The following is a 15,601-nucleotide window of genomic DNA, read 5'->3' as shown; positions in this document are numbered from 1 at the left end:
AATTGGTTGGCATTTTGTGTAAAACATGGGAGAATTTGAAACCTGAGACTACGTGTATTTCATATTCTATTTTGGGCCATCCGAATTGTATGGTTCGAAATAATATTGATTTTCTGAATATGTTGAGGGTTGTTTGTGCACGCGGTGTTGATATAGTTGATGTTTCAGTTAGTAGATGTAGTACTTCTGATGAAGAGGATGAAGTGGGGTCTAATTGGGTAGATGTTGTGGATGGTGAGTGTGATAGGCTGGTGGATGTTGAAAGGAATTCACTCTCTAAGTTTTGTTCTCACCAAGAAAATGTGTTATTTTCGGCTAGTTGGCGGAATAATATTACGAGTGTTGGACAAAAGTTTAAGGGTGGTGTGGTTGAGTTCCGTACTTTTTTATGCAAGTATGCTATTGAGGTTGGTTTTCAGTTTACGTATGTTAAAAATGACAAGCTGAGGGTTACGGCAGAATGTGCATATAAGGAATCAAGGGGATGTATGTGGCGTGTACATGCTTCTGTTGGAAAAAAAAAAGGGTTCTTCTACATAAGGACTTTGAACAATGAACATACATGTGGTGTGGCGGTTCGTACGAGTAAACATTCGAGGATGACTTCCAGCTTAATTTCTGGGCTGATACTTGAAGAGGTAAGTGCAAAACCTTTAACTCGTCTAGTGGATGTTGTGAAAGAAATGAAAGACAAGTATGGGGTCTCAATCAGTTATAACTGTGATTGGTTGGGTGTTGAAAAAGCAAAATGTAGTACATATGGGGATTCTTGTTTGTCATTTGATCAATTATGGTGGTATTTTGATGAGGCATTGAAGAACAATCCAGGTAGTCGTTTGGAGTTAGATTTTGAAGATAACAAGCGTTTCAAAAGAGTGTTTGTGGCTTTTCATGCATGCATTGCTGGTTTCAAATATTGTCGGTCATTGCTTTTTCTTGATGGAACATTTTTGAAAGAACGATACAAAGGAGTTATGCTTGCTGCAACGGGAAAAGATGGGAATGAAGGTAATTGTAAATATATATAATTTTATCTAAGTATGTGAATTTTCTATACATGTAGAAATTGAGTGAATGCGAATTTTCTCTGGTTTTGGCCACTGTGTGGATTTTCTATTGCTGTGGCCACTGTGAGAATTTTCACTAGATTTTGGTCAGTGTATGAATTTTCTCTGGATGTTGTCATTGTGTGAATTGTATCTGCATGTGGTCACTAAGTGAACTTTCTTTGTATATTATGATTGTGTGAATTTTCTCTGTAGCTGATAACTAAGTCAATTTTCTCTGGATGTTGCCAATGTGTGAATTTTCTCTAGAGTTGGGCACTAAGTGAATTTTCTCTGGATGTTGGCAGTGTCAAACTTCTCTAGTTGTTTATTGTTCTATTTTTCTCTGCATGTGTATATCTAATATGCTTGTTCTTATTTGTTTTGTAGGTTTTTTTCTTGTAGCTTTTGCTGTTGTTGATGCTGAGAATAAAGACAATTGGTGTTGGTTTCTTGAACATTTATGTGGAGTATTAGGATCAGAAAGGGTGATAAGTTTCATATCAGATCGACATTGTGCAATTGTGGAGGGAATTGCTAGGTTTTTCCCTAACTGCTTTCATGGATTTTGTCTGGAACATCTAAAGAGAAATTTGAGGGATAAGTTGTCATGTGGAAACACAAATTTGGTTAGGGAGACGATTGTGTCCAAGTTTTCAGAATGTGCATATACTCCAACAAAGGCATCATTTCATTTCAAGTTAAATGAATTAAAAAGTGAGGGAGGAGACATTGTGAGTATTTTCTTGAGAAGTTTACCATATGAAAATTAGAGTGATGCATATTTTGCGGGGCAACGTTATGGTGAGATGTATTCAAATGTTACTGAGTCATTCAATTCATGGATACGAGAAGCTCGGCACTTGCCAATAACAAATTTGGTGGACATGATACGGTTGCAAATCATGAATATGAGGTCTGATAGGAGGCTGCTCTCTAGTAAATGGAATAAAATTCTGTGTCCTCGTATGGATAGTGTGTTGGAGAAGTCTTTTTTGGATGGAAGGACATCGAATGTGAGTTTATCATCTGATAATGTCTTTGAAGTGCATTGTTTTCCTTCGGTTATGGTTGATCTTGGGTTGAGAACTTTTTCATGTCGAAAATGGGAAATAAATGGGTATCCATGTCAACATGCTGTTGCTGCAATTTTTAGGAGTGGAAAGAATTTGAATTCATTTGTTGAACCATTTTTTCATGCTGATATGTATCGTCAAGCATACTCGTTTTCGATTGGCCCAGTTCCAACTGTTGAAAAACCTGTGTGTAGCATTGAAGATGCTATGATTTTACCTCCATTGAGCAAGAGACCTGCTGGGAGGCTGAAGAAGAACAGTATTGCTTCTACTGGAGAGTTTAAAAGGGTGATTAAGTATAGTCGTTGTGAGAGTATTTGTCACTATAATAAGAGGACATGCAAGGAACTTTTGTTAAATAGTTGAGGATTATACATTTTATTGATTGAATAATACATTTGATGATTACTTTGTGTATTTTGTTTTGTGAAATGTATTTTTTAGACAGTGTATATAATAATATCAATCAAATTCATCCAGAGAAATTTTTCAATATCAGTTAAAGTGTATTTGTTGATATATACTATAGGCAGTGGGTTTGTAATACCTGTCAAATTCATCCAGAGAAATTTTCCTATGGCAGAGAAAATTCTGTGTGTTGTGTTTTGAAGCTTCATATTCATCCACATAAATTTGACAATGGCAGACTAAAGTACTGTGTGGATTGTGTTTTTTGAATTTGATAATTCTTTTGTACTAACACAGTGCATTAGAGATTGAATGACCATATAGGCACCTTCTTTGGCGAGATATGAGTTAAATTTATCTGTAAATTTCTGGTAGCTTCATATCAGTCATTTCAAGAAATGTGCACACCAGACAGAGCATACAAAAAATTATTGTACAACCAAGAAACAAAATTAAGCTCTTTTGGAATTTCTCTGACTTGAGAATTTCTCTAGACCAAGGAAGAATTTCTCTGGACTCACTTCAACTCAGAAATTTGTGTCAAAGCTAGAGAAATTTTCCTCACCAACTCGGAGAAATTCCTTCTCTCCAAATCACTCAACCCAGAGAAATTCGTAACTCAGAAATTCCATTTTCTGTCAAATTCATCCAGAGAAATTTTTCACCATCAAAGAAAACTATCTGGGCATTGTGTTCTGAAGTTTGAAATTCATGCAATGAAATTTTCCAGTGGCAGATAAAATTACTGTGTGCTTTGTGTTTTGTTGAGTTTGATGATTGTTTTGTACCAACACAAAGTATTACAGATTACATGATCATATAGGCATCCCCTTGGGACGATACAAGTTAAATTTCTCTGTGAATTTCTGGTAGTTCATACCAGAGAAATTTTTGCAGACTATTTTCTCTGGCAGACAATTTTCTCTGTGAATGACAATAAAATATATATATATATATATATATATATATTTAACCATCGATAGGTATGAAATTTACATTAGTCGAAATAAAAAAAAATGAAATTTAGATTAGTCAAGAAAGGATATATACATATATGTCAAGGATCATCATTCCTTCAATGTATCAACAAGAAAGGATATATATATATATATATATGAGACAATTTTCTCTGTGTGGATATGTACATTGTCTTCCTTTCAATAGTTTCACTATTACATTTGTGGTTCTTCTGGTGGTATTTCAATTGGTTCAGTCCATGACTGGCCAACTTCGGTCGCAAATCTCTCTATGAGTTCTGCCCTCATCAACCTTATCTCTTGTGTGGACAATTTGGAGCTGATAGGTTCATGCTTGCTATATTGTTTCATTATATAGCAGACAAAGAGGCCACAATCCAGACTGCATACAAATTATAGGTATGGTTAGTTTTAAGAAACATGCAAATCAGATTATCTTATTTATAGATGTATGAAACTTACGAATCGCTTTCTTGTTGTGGAGCATTGTTGACATACTCAAAGTCGTAACTTGTGTTTTGTGAGTTTATTAATTTGAAAGAGGGTTGTGATTGAGCGTCTCTTTCAAGGCAAGCTTTCAAAAAATTCTCCACGTAATCTTGCTGCAAAAAAATAATTTTTAAATAACAGAGAAATTTACGGACAAGTCAATGGGATTCTATGAAAATTATCATCACATAAAGATGATGATGGATCAGAGAAATTTGCACTCGTTACCAATTGTTTTGCATCTTTGTCTTCTGCATCATCCCTCATTGGCCTCAGTGAGTTGTAGAACTTCCATAAATTGTCTTGTTTGTCCAGGACAAGCAAAGTCCAGTGATTTCTATGTGTGGACTTCTCATTACCTCCAGTATTTATTGGGAAATGGAGGAACCTGTAGTTCCTCCATGCTGTTTCAATATGCTTGTCAAATAAGGACACTCGAAAAGTTTGATTTTCTGTCATCTTGATGAAATTCTATGTTCAGAGAAAATCAAAAAATGGTTTTGTTATGACTAGTGACACAACTGGCTTCAAGAAGTATATTAAGAAGAGAAAGTAGTAAGTAAATTCCAGAGAAAATCAAATAAAATAGTAGTAACATACTAAGCACATGGATGTGAAAAAAAATGAGGTTGGTTGTTGTCTCTCTCTCATTTGGTCAGCCAAAAGGATCTCTCCATAGCCATCAATGACCTGAAAAATATGATTTATAATTGTAATATTGTTTTATAAAGGCTGATGGAACATTGCAGAGAAATTTTGATGAAAGGGAAAGACTTACATTGTTGGCAATTTCTTTTTGCTTTATTAGGTTTCCAATGTCTTCAAAGGTAATGAGATTCAACTCACTTGTCCAAATTAAAGCTCTACAAGATGACAAAGAAGGGATTGAATTGTTGTTAATGCAACATAAGTTTGTAATTTGTTGTTTGTTATGTTCTATTTTGTTTGTTGTACTTACTCAAGCCCAGACACATTTGATATGTGCTGCAAGATGTCTTTTATATGAGCTTTTATCAATCTTGAAATTGGAAGAGTTTGTGGAAAGACCCAAGATTTTCTGATGTTTATAGGTTGAGGCAAGACGTACGCATCAGCATCAAGCACTTCTTTGTCCTTCGTGCTTTCTCAACTTGCTTTGCAGCTTGTTTTGAAGCTCTAGTCACTTTCGCAACTTTGAGATATTGGAATTCTGGATCATGCTGTTTTTCCTTCCTTTCTTTTGCCTTTAAATTTTTTATCATTGATGTCGGATCTTTTTTTATTGTAGACAGTGAAAATATTAGGAAAAGTGAAATTTCTCTGAAGCAACAGATGATATTTCAATATGTAAATTTATTTAATTCAATATTTTGCAGTTACCATAGAGTTTTGTCTTTTGTTTCGGTTGTTCTTTGTGTGCCATTTGTTCTTGTTGGATTGTTGGTTTTGTTCCACTTGCATTCCAACTATACACAGTGAAAATGAAACAAGCCCCAAAAATGGAATAAGAAAATATATAGAGAAATAAAATGAGCAGTAGAAATATAACTAATATGTTCAGAGAGATATAACTTCCAGAGAAAATTACCAATGACAGAGAAAATTATAATAAATATAAATTTCTCTGAGTTCTGTTGACACAAGGACATAACTTTTTGTGGCTCAAGATTTTCACTGACCATGTGGTTGAAGTTGTGTTGGTGTTCGGTATGGTTGTGTTGCTAGTTGGACGGATAGTTCTTGACTTGTTCATGCAATTTAGCATTTTCAGTTTCAAGCTCCGAATTTGAACACCTCAACTGTTGAATTGTTTTTGTATCGTCTGCTTTTTCAACCTCCAACATCCTTAGTTTCATTTGGATTGTGCTTTCTTTTTCTTGAAGTTCTGAGTTATGTGATGTCAGGATTCTTATTGAAATATCCTTTTCAGCAAGTAATTCAATCCAATTTTTGTCTTCTTCTTTTTTAGATTGAGAAAGTGCCTTCAGTCTTTGACGTAGATCAGCAATTTGGGCATCCTTTGATTCCTCAAATTCTTTAGGCTGATGCATTGTTGAGCCACAAATGCCATCATGTTGTTGGTCCATCGGCTCATTATTTTCTTCTTTATCACTTTCATCCTTGTTTTCTTCTTGCTGTTCATCTTCTTCTTCATCTTCTTGTACACTGTCTTCTTCTTTCTGTTCATTTTGTTCTTTGTCTTCTGGTTCTATTTCTTCACTTTCTTCGCTGGTTTCTTTTTCTGTGCTGCTTGCTTGATGTTCTTGTCCATTGCTGGCTTCGTATTCTTCTGTGTTGCCTTCTGCTTGTTCATTCCCTCCATCTTCAGATGGATCTTGTAATGTCTTCTTGAATTTGACAATTGCCTTTTTTAATTCTTTCTTCATCTTTTTGCCAAGACAGAACTCCTCTGATGGGTTTTTGACTAGCTGCTTGTTATCAATCTGTAATAGGAGACTCTTTTATTAGAGAAGTGTTACAAAATTCACTGAGAGAAAAAATTCAAATAAGGAAAATAAAATTAATCTAAATGATACTAATGGGAAACAAACTTCAGAGAAAATTGTATGGGCCAGACAAAATTAGAGACATGGAGTTAATTTTATGAGGCAGAGAAAATTATGAAACAAGCAACATAATTTGGATATCAGAGAAAATCAATCAAGGCATATAAGTTAATGTTTTACTATAATTGTGTTAGAGAAATTTGAATTCCAGTGAAAATTCATTAGAAAGGTAGAAATAAACAGTGTTTATCAAAGATGCAAGGCACATGAGTTATGGGCAGAGAAAATTACACACAAGGAGATAAAATTTGATGGGCCAGAGAAAATTATGAAACAACCAACATAATTCAGATATTAGAGAAAATCAATTAGGGCATATAAGTTAATATGTTACAATTGTGGTCAGAGAAATTTGGATGGCAGAGAATATTGATTACAATGGCGGAAATAGACCAGTGGTAAGCAAAAAAGAAAACATAAATTGATAGTTCAGAGAAAATTGATCTTAATCAATTAATGCACAAGGAGGGAAACAAAGCAGTGGTCAGAGAAATTTTGGAATTTCACTGAGATTTCAGTAGCAATAGGAATCTAACCTGTCGAGGTGCAAGATGGTGGACTGGTGTCTTCTGCAGCTGTTTCGTCAAGGTTTGCAGGTTCCACTTGGCACATCTTGGGAAGTCAGTTGTGTTACTGTCTTCCGAGTCAATGATAGTTGCATGTTCACATAGCCAATACTGTGATGAAAATGAAAGTAAATAAAATTTTGTAAATGCACAAATTTGTAAGTATGATAACTACAAATTTGAATGGATATTATACTTACCAGCAATGCAATGACACACCCCGTAACTTTTTTTGGAGTTTTGTGCAATGCCATGATAGAATCAATCAATGTTGATGTGATTGCTTCCGGCCAATCATACTGTTTCATTGATTCAAGAGGTTCCACATACTTTATAAAAACCCAACCTATTGAATTCCCACTTGTTGCAAAAAATAGGGTGAGACACAAGTACAATGTAACAATGATTGCTACATCTTTGAAGTCAGTTGGTTGCTTGCCTTTCATTGCTTTGACCAAGGCATTTTTAAGAACAGGACCAGTGAGCCTTGTGTCCTTTTGGAATCTTCTCCTGAGGAATGCAGATTTTGACTTTTTAGAGTATCTTAATGACATGGCTCCTTTACCTCCTTCCCAACTGTGAATGTTTTTGTTTTTTCATTGTAACATTGGATTATGGCAACTACATCATCATCGGATTTCCTAGATTTCTTTGGATCCATCCTTCCAGTGGTTAGAGCTTGGATCAAATACCAGAATGGGGTCTTTTGAAGCTCTAGAAGATGTTTTGAATTGAATTAAGTGTTTGAAAAAATGAGACGACAGATGAGAGGTTGGATCGGAATTGAATGCTGTAGTGAGCTCTCTTTCTGTGGAGTTTAACAGGTTTTTCCCTCTTGATCTTGAGTCTTTTGAAGTTGGGGTACTCATCTGGATGCTAGTTGCTTCATCAGCTTGGACTTGTGTGTTTTGGGGAGGAGTTTGTGGTGTTTTGGTGCTGGTTTTTGATCTTAGATGATAAGAAGACTGAAAGAGTTGTTCTTTCTTGCTTGGTGTTTTTAGTGTTTTGCTGCTGGTTTTTGATCCTAGTCCATAAGAAGACTGAGAGAGTTTCTGTTTTTTGCTTGGTGTTTCCGGTGTTTCGCTGCTTTTACGTTTTGCCATTTCTAGACAATGATTAAAACATAAAGATGTCAACATTAAATCCCAGAGAAAAATGGACATGTCAGAGAAAATTACAGATAAGGGAGAAAATTACAGAAAAGAGAAGATTGGAGATGCCAAAGAAAATTACAGATAAGGAAAAATTACAGAAAATTGGACATGCCAGAGAAAATTTGACATGCCAGAGAAAATTGGACATTAAAATTAAATGTCAGAGAAAATCAACACAGCATCATAAACATGGGAGAGAAATTTTCAATAATTGTTTAAATTACATATAGAAGTAAACATACCAGAGAAAATGAATGATAGAAAAAAGTAAACATGGCAAGCGAAAGAAAATTTCCATTCCACAATTAACAAAGATAAAATAAACAAAGTAATGTAAACATGCCACTGAGAATTACACCATATTGAAATCAAGAATTGAACAAAATAAACATACCAGAGAAAAATGCACATTCTGGAGAAAATTACACATTCTTGAGGAAATTTCCATTCCATAGAAAATTTCAATTCATAATATTAAAATGCAAGAGAAATTTACATACACAACCAGAGAAAATTAACCATGATAGAGACACTCAAGGGAGGAAAGTGGTGCGATGTGGTCAGAGAAAATTATAAATACCAGAGAAACTTAGACAGGGGCAAGAGTGTAATAGACATTGTAGAGAAAAATACATATTCCAGAGAAATTTACAAAGCAGAGAAATTCATAGACAAAATCACAGAAACATGTTCAAGAATAAGATCAAAATTCAGAGAAATAACTTTTTCTCAAAATACACATGGCAGAGAAAATTCAAAGAAGAAACATTCATTCCAATCCATAATATTAAAATTTCAAAGAAAATTAAAAATGACAAAGACACACAAGGGAGGAAAGTGATGTGATGTGGTCAGAGAAAATTATAAATACCAGAGAAACTTAAGACAGAAGCAAGAAAGCAATAGACATTCCAGAGAAAGATAGACATTCCAATTAAAAATACATATTACAGAGAAATTTACGGAGCAGGAAAATTTATAGACAAAATTACAGAAACATGTTCAAGAATAAGATAAAAACACAAAAAATTGTTTTTGTGAAAATAAACATGCCAGAGAAAATTGAAAGAAGAAACGTACATTAATAAAAAATCAGAGAAATTCAAATGCCAGAGAAATTTACAGATAAAATCATACAAACATGTTGAAGAATAAGTTCAAAACACACAGAAATAACTTTTTTCAAATTCAGGTAGTTTTTTATTACGAAATTGAAACCCTAATTTATGGAAGGTTATTATAAAATGCTATTAACTGTATTTCCAGAGAAAATCTAGTTGTATTGTAGAAAAACTGACCAGAGTTAGGATGAAACTTGAATGACGAGCTGATATGGCCCAAGATGAAGATGCGACGTGACGAAGATGGACTGAGATGATGATGAGCAGTGAAAACGAAGCTTTAACCTAGGTCAGAGAAATTTGTGAGGAAGGAATGGGAATGATTTTTGAAGAAGATAACGAAGCTCCAATGTCGATGGTGCAGATGATGTTGAAACCCTAATTCTGCTGTTCTCGTGTTCGTGAAGATGCTGGATGTTTGGAATGTAACTCAGACGTCGGAATGAGTTTGTTTCTGTGGTGATTTTGGCAAGGGTATTTTGGTCCACAAAATAATTAAAAACGCGAGCCAAGTTGTTTCAGGGACCTGATGCATCACTATCTTTTTGGGTGTCCTTTATCCTCTAAATTGTTATTATTAGGGACCTTAAAAAAAATTCCCCTTCTACAAAACTCAATTAAAATAAATCAATTCAGAATGACAATAATTTCATTGCACTATAAAACTCAATTACAATAAACCAATTAAGAATGATAACAATTTCACTGTGCTATAGAACTCAATTATAACAAATCAATTCAAAATGACAAACTTCACACATAAGAGGAATGGTGAATGAATATTTTGGTACAAAAGAATAACCATTGCAGCTTGTTAAAAACAAAAAAACTAATCATCCAATGAAAGAACAACCACTAAAACACATAGAAAAAGAAAAAGAAAAAGAAAAAAAAACACACAAACACAATATTTCTAATGTGGATCAGTCACCTGCAACAAAATCACTCAAAGACTTGAATTCTACTTTAAAAGGTCAACTAAAAGAAATCATAACAGGAAAAATCATTCAAAATATTTATGAGAAACAAAAAAAACCAATCACTATGAATTAAGAGAAATTGAACATAAAAAATCTCTAACCTAACTCTTCTTGATAAAAACACTGGTGTCTTCCCCAATTTACCTATAATTATTAAACTAAATATCAGCAATTATCACATTCACACTTGAACAAAATTTTCATGATCAAAGTACATGTGATTCCTCATCAAAGGCTAAAAAAAACCGTTCAAAAAAAATTACCATAAAAAAATGTAGCACTTGAAAAAATCCAAACAATCCAAACAAACTATTATTGACAAAAGCTAGGAGGCAAAAGAAACTATTGTATTAAAACTAAAAAGATAGGACACCTAGTCAAGGCTCCTCGCCTTCATAAGTGCAGCGTAGATAACCGATTTATTCCCTTCAAAACAATTTGCCTTGAGTTGTAATGGAGTATCTTAGAACTAAATAGGAAAAACAATATGAAGTCCTGCATTTCTTTTTACGTAGTGTTTAAAAAAAGGACAATGCTTCCAAATGCCTTTGAGAATTACCAAATGCATCCATCACTACAATTAGTGAATTAGCATTATAAAAGATTGGTTTAAATCCTTTGACTTCCATGAACTGAAGAACCTTTACAGTTTGTTCACATAAAACCACATTAGAAATTACATAATTATGCATGTTAAATAAATAGGCATTGAAGAAAAAGTTGATTGAAAAAAATTATTGACTACATCGTGCATGATTTCATTAGACAATGATGAGATTGCTCGAATCTTTAAAATCTAAGATCTTGCACAATCATTAATAGTACATCATCCCATATTTCTCACTTAATCCCATTAAAAGAAATAAGCTCAGAAATTACAAAAGTATTTAAACTAATAAAAAAAAATTCATCAGATCTATGGCCATCAAATCCACCATCTTCAATTATTCAAACATGTGGAGCTTTTAACATAATTAGAAGCATAACAATAGAAACTTGACATGACACAACCTACAGGTAACATCAAATAAAAGTTTAACAACAATACTAATAGTACGAAGCATCAAGTGTTCTATAGTCTTGAAACATACTAATATTTTAATTGTTAAATAAATAAAAATGTTTCAAGAACCGTACTAGTTGATAATAATTTTATTCAAGAACCATCCTGGGATTAAAAAAAAAAACTGAGATGTCAACTCTTTAAATTCTTTGTTTTTGATGAACATAACAAATCTAGTAGTCCATGGCAAAATATATATGAGGAGCTTTCAACATTTTTTTTTCTTCATAAATAATTAGACTTTGTTAAAAAATATCAAGATGATACAAAGAATACAAAAGTTTAGCCCCCAAAGGAATAACAAAGCTAAGAAATCAAATCATCTACAGGATCTATAAAAGCCAAAACATCTGGATCAACCAAACCCGTAACCCAAAGGACATTTTGCGAAGTGGCTTATAAGCCATCTTATTGACTTATATTATTAGCTTATTTAAGTCACATTACCTTTATATTTTTTACACATTTTTATTGTTGTAATAAACCAAAAAGCCAGCCTATAGCCAAATATGAACTTGACAAAACACAACCTATAACATCAAATAAAAGTTTAACAACAATACTAATAGTATGAAGCATCAAGTGTTTTATAGTCTTCAATCATACTAATATTGCAATTGTTAAATAAATAAAAATGCTTCAAGAACCATACCAATTGATAAAAATTTTATTCAAGCACCATCTTGGAACTAAAAAAAAAAAAAGCTGAAATGTCAACACTTTTGAAGGTTGTGGAACCTCTTTTAAAATTTAAAAAAAAAAAAAAACTTTGCAACAAAATAAAAAATTCAGCATCTTACCAAAAAAAAAAAAAGAAGGAAAATAAGCATTTCTGTGAGAAAATGACATTACCAAAAAGAAGAATATATCAAAACAATCTAGCTAATGACTTGTGCCTAAAGGCACTCCCCAACCAAAATGAAGCGTATTCCTAAATTATCAACATTTGATATGTCCTTGAACTCACTGTTAGTCTCACATTCCATTTTCAATCCTCAAACAGTCCTCAAAGATCCAGTTTTCCCAAGAAAATCAAATTAAAGATATTAATGCAACAAAGTTCACTCTAAATATTCATCCAAAAAAAGTTCACTCTAAATGGTTAACAATAAAGTCCAAAACAAAGAATGAAAAAAATAATAATAAAAAAAAAAAGGAAAGCAAGCAAACAAATATAAATCTTAATAAATGAGCTCTCATATGATCTAAACAATAATGCTAGGAATACAAATGTTTGAAAACAAACCTAAAATAAAACTGTGAACAAATACCAAATCAAAATCAAATTAGAAAACAAAGGCACCTAAGGAATTTATCATAGCTTGAGTTGAAGATAGAAATGTTTTTAGAGATCTATTAGTTGACATAATGGGAAAAGAAAAAAACCAAAAAAGGAAAGGCTTATTATGTAATGAAAGAAGCACAAAAATAGACCATTGGATTAAATTAGAATTTGATGAGGCAATGGCTAGGAGGAAGAGGTAAAGTTGAGGAGGGGTTAAGAGATATCTAGAATCTGAGATGGGTGAAGTGTTAAAAAATAGACATTGGATTAAATTATTCTAGACCATCCAAATTGCCACATAGGGCAAATAATTTTTTCAAAATCAGTCTTGAAAATGGACCGTGGATGAAAAGGAGAAGTAATCCTAGTCATTGGATCAAATACTATCATTCCTTGTTATATTCCCCCATTGTATTGCCACTACCTTCTTTGTCATTCCCTCCCCTACTGCACACCCTCTCTGCCTCACCAACAACTTACCAAATCCATAAAGATAGAAATTCAATAAAACCAAAGTAAACTAACTAATGCCATAAAGAAATTTAAAAGCGCATCAACTAATAAAAAATCAAAAACATCAAAATCAACAACCAACGGAAATAATGATTGATTAAGCATAATATGAAAAGTAGATGTCAATGAATGCCTTCAATTATTTGGATGATCTTGTAAAAACATAATTAGAGTTACTTCAATTATTTCTTGTAGCATGACAAAAAAGATCATCCAGAGGGAATTCAATTCTAGAAAACCATGTACAACATATTTTGAATGTGAAAATGCAAAGCAATAAAATGTATTGCTAATTACTAAGAAATTGTCATTTAAATGTGCAGGAAATATTGTGAAGTAGGCTTGGGAATTATTGATCGAAATAACAAAAAGTATAGTTAAGAAATAAACAACAATACATGAGTTACTAAAATGATTATGAATCACTTTGGCCATATGAGTGCTCTTATTGTTATAATGCTTTTAAAATTACATGAACCACAAATATATAGACAAATTTCATGAGTATTCAAATGAAAAAAAAAATGTATATATAGAAAAGAAATAATGAATCACATAAAAAATATTCTTACTGACACAGGTGGGCCCATAGGGGCTTTTGGCCCACCACTTAGAGCCCAATGCACGATTCAAACACTAAAGCCCAACATTACTGGAACGTAACGTTGCACCAAGAACCAATGACATCTAAACACTTGTCAAGAGAAGAACCATCCACGTACGCAGATAAAGATCCTGCAGAGTTATTGCACTACACATCAGCCATTAATGAGGTCCCCTACAACATTTAATGCGATAACCCCTTCACGTCAGAACAAAACAGCCTCGCCGTGAACAAGGCAAGTTAGAGCATAGACTTTCGGCCAACATGGCAGGTCGGGGTAGACAAGGAAATAATGAACAAAGGATATAAGCAGGTTTCTAAGACAAAAAGAAAGTTAAGTTCCTTATTATCCTTCTATCTTTACATTTCATTAGTCTCTCTTTTCTAACTTGTTCGTCGGAGGGTTTGCTGGGGGACTCTCGTTCCCCGTTGGACTCTTGTGCAGGTTTCTTAGTGGGCCCAGAGACCGAACAACGGTGTGGAAGGCGTGGATCAGCCTGACCCGTTCTTTAGGGATGAGTAGTGTCATCAGTTGGCTCCGTCTGTGGGAATCTTTCACTCCGTGTGACAATTGTGCTCATTGTTGCCAGAGACCCATTCCCAATAATTCCTCCATGCTACCCACCAAGGTGGATGGTCACAACGAGATTCATGACTTCTCAGCACAACGTTGCCGACCCCCAAGCCAACCCTCCTAACCCAAACAACCTACCTCAGTATTTCACAGAACTCACCAACAGCATCAACCATTTAGCCGAACAAAACCAAGTCTTGATCAATGCTTTGCTTTAGCGAGACCTCCCTGTGCTTCCTCTACCACCACAAGATATCCCACCTAACTGAGAATGAACCCTGAGCCATCCCTTCCAACAAGCCCACCTCTCCAACTTGGAGGGTTTGCGACCCCCACCCCAAGATATAGACCCGCCACCTCGGGGTCTACATCCATCAGTCCAAGCACCTGCTCCCGAGGGAGAGGCAAGTAGTGTCCAACTTCCATTGCATTCTGGTGGTGACAATGTTCCTATCTGGGATACAGAACTCCGAGCCATGAAACTCCAGCTTCAAGGAGTCATGCAGAACATACAGAATAAACCCTCCACAATAGCCAATTCACCGTTTGTCGCTTCCATCAGGGACAAACCCTTACATTCTAAGTTCAAAATGCCCTCGATCGACTCTTTCGATGGCACAACGGACCCATTAGACCGCTTGGAGACCTATAGGACCCTCATGATCCTCCATGCTTTTCCTGATGAGATCATGTGTCGGGCTTTCCCCGTAACGCTTAAGGGGTCGGCTCGACTGTGGTTTAGTCAGTTGCCAACGGACTTTGTCTCTACTTTTCAACACTTAAGTGATTCCTTCTTAGCCATTTCATTGGTGCCCAGCGCCAGCGGCGCCCAGCGACTCAGCTCCTCAACATCCGTCAGACGGAGAGGGTGTCGCTACGTAGCTTCGTCACCCGTTTCAACACTGAGGCCTTGCAGGTGGCGGAAAACGACGACAAGGTCATTCTCACGACTTTCATGGCTGGTTTAAAATCATCCAACTTCCTTTTCTCCCTCTCCAAAACCCCTCCAACCTCCATGGCAGCCCTCTTTTCCAAAGCCTAAAAATATATGAACGCCGAAGATTCTCTGGCCGCCTGCCAAGATTTTACAACTAAAAACCCAACCCCCAGAGAGAAGAGAAAGGAATCTGAAACCAGAACCACCCAATATACATAGCAAGCACCTCAATATATTGACCGAACTGCTCGAGCAGACCGAT

At 34.7% G+C, this 15,601-nt stretch overlaps 1 long non-coding RNA gene across 1 annotated transcript; it reads right to left on the bottom strand.

The window, feature by feature from the left end:
* Positions 1 to 4,339: 4,339 nt before the first annotated feature.
* Positions 4,340 to 4,970, bottom strand: LOC145804216 (uncharacterized). Its single transcript, XR_014345843.1, has 3 exons — positions 4,775 to 4,970; positions 4,597 to 4,686; positions 4,340 to 4,467 (listed from the first exon to the last, which is right to left on the bottom strand). It is a non-coding gene; the product is annotated as an uncharacterized LOC145804216 (long non-coding RNA).
* Positions 4,971 to 15,601: the final 10,631 nt, after the last annotated feature.

This window comes from Camellia sinensis, chromosome 12 (assembly GCF_055761805.1).
Source record: "Camellia sinensis isolate YWXY chromosome 12, ASM5576180v1, whole genome shotgun sequence".
Classification (NCBI taxonomy): Eukaryota; Viridiplantae; Streptophyta; class Magnoliopsida; order Ericales; family Theaceae; genus Camellia; species Camellia sinensis.
The sequence above is the reverse complement of the archived record's forward strand: the minus strand, read 5'-3'. Positions and strand labels throughout refer to the sequence as shown.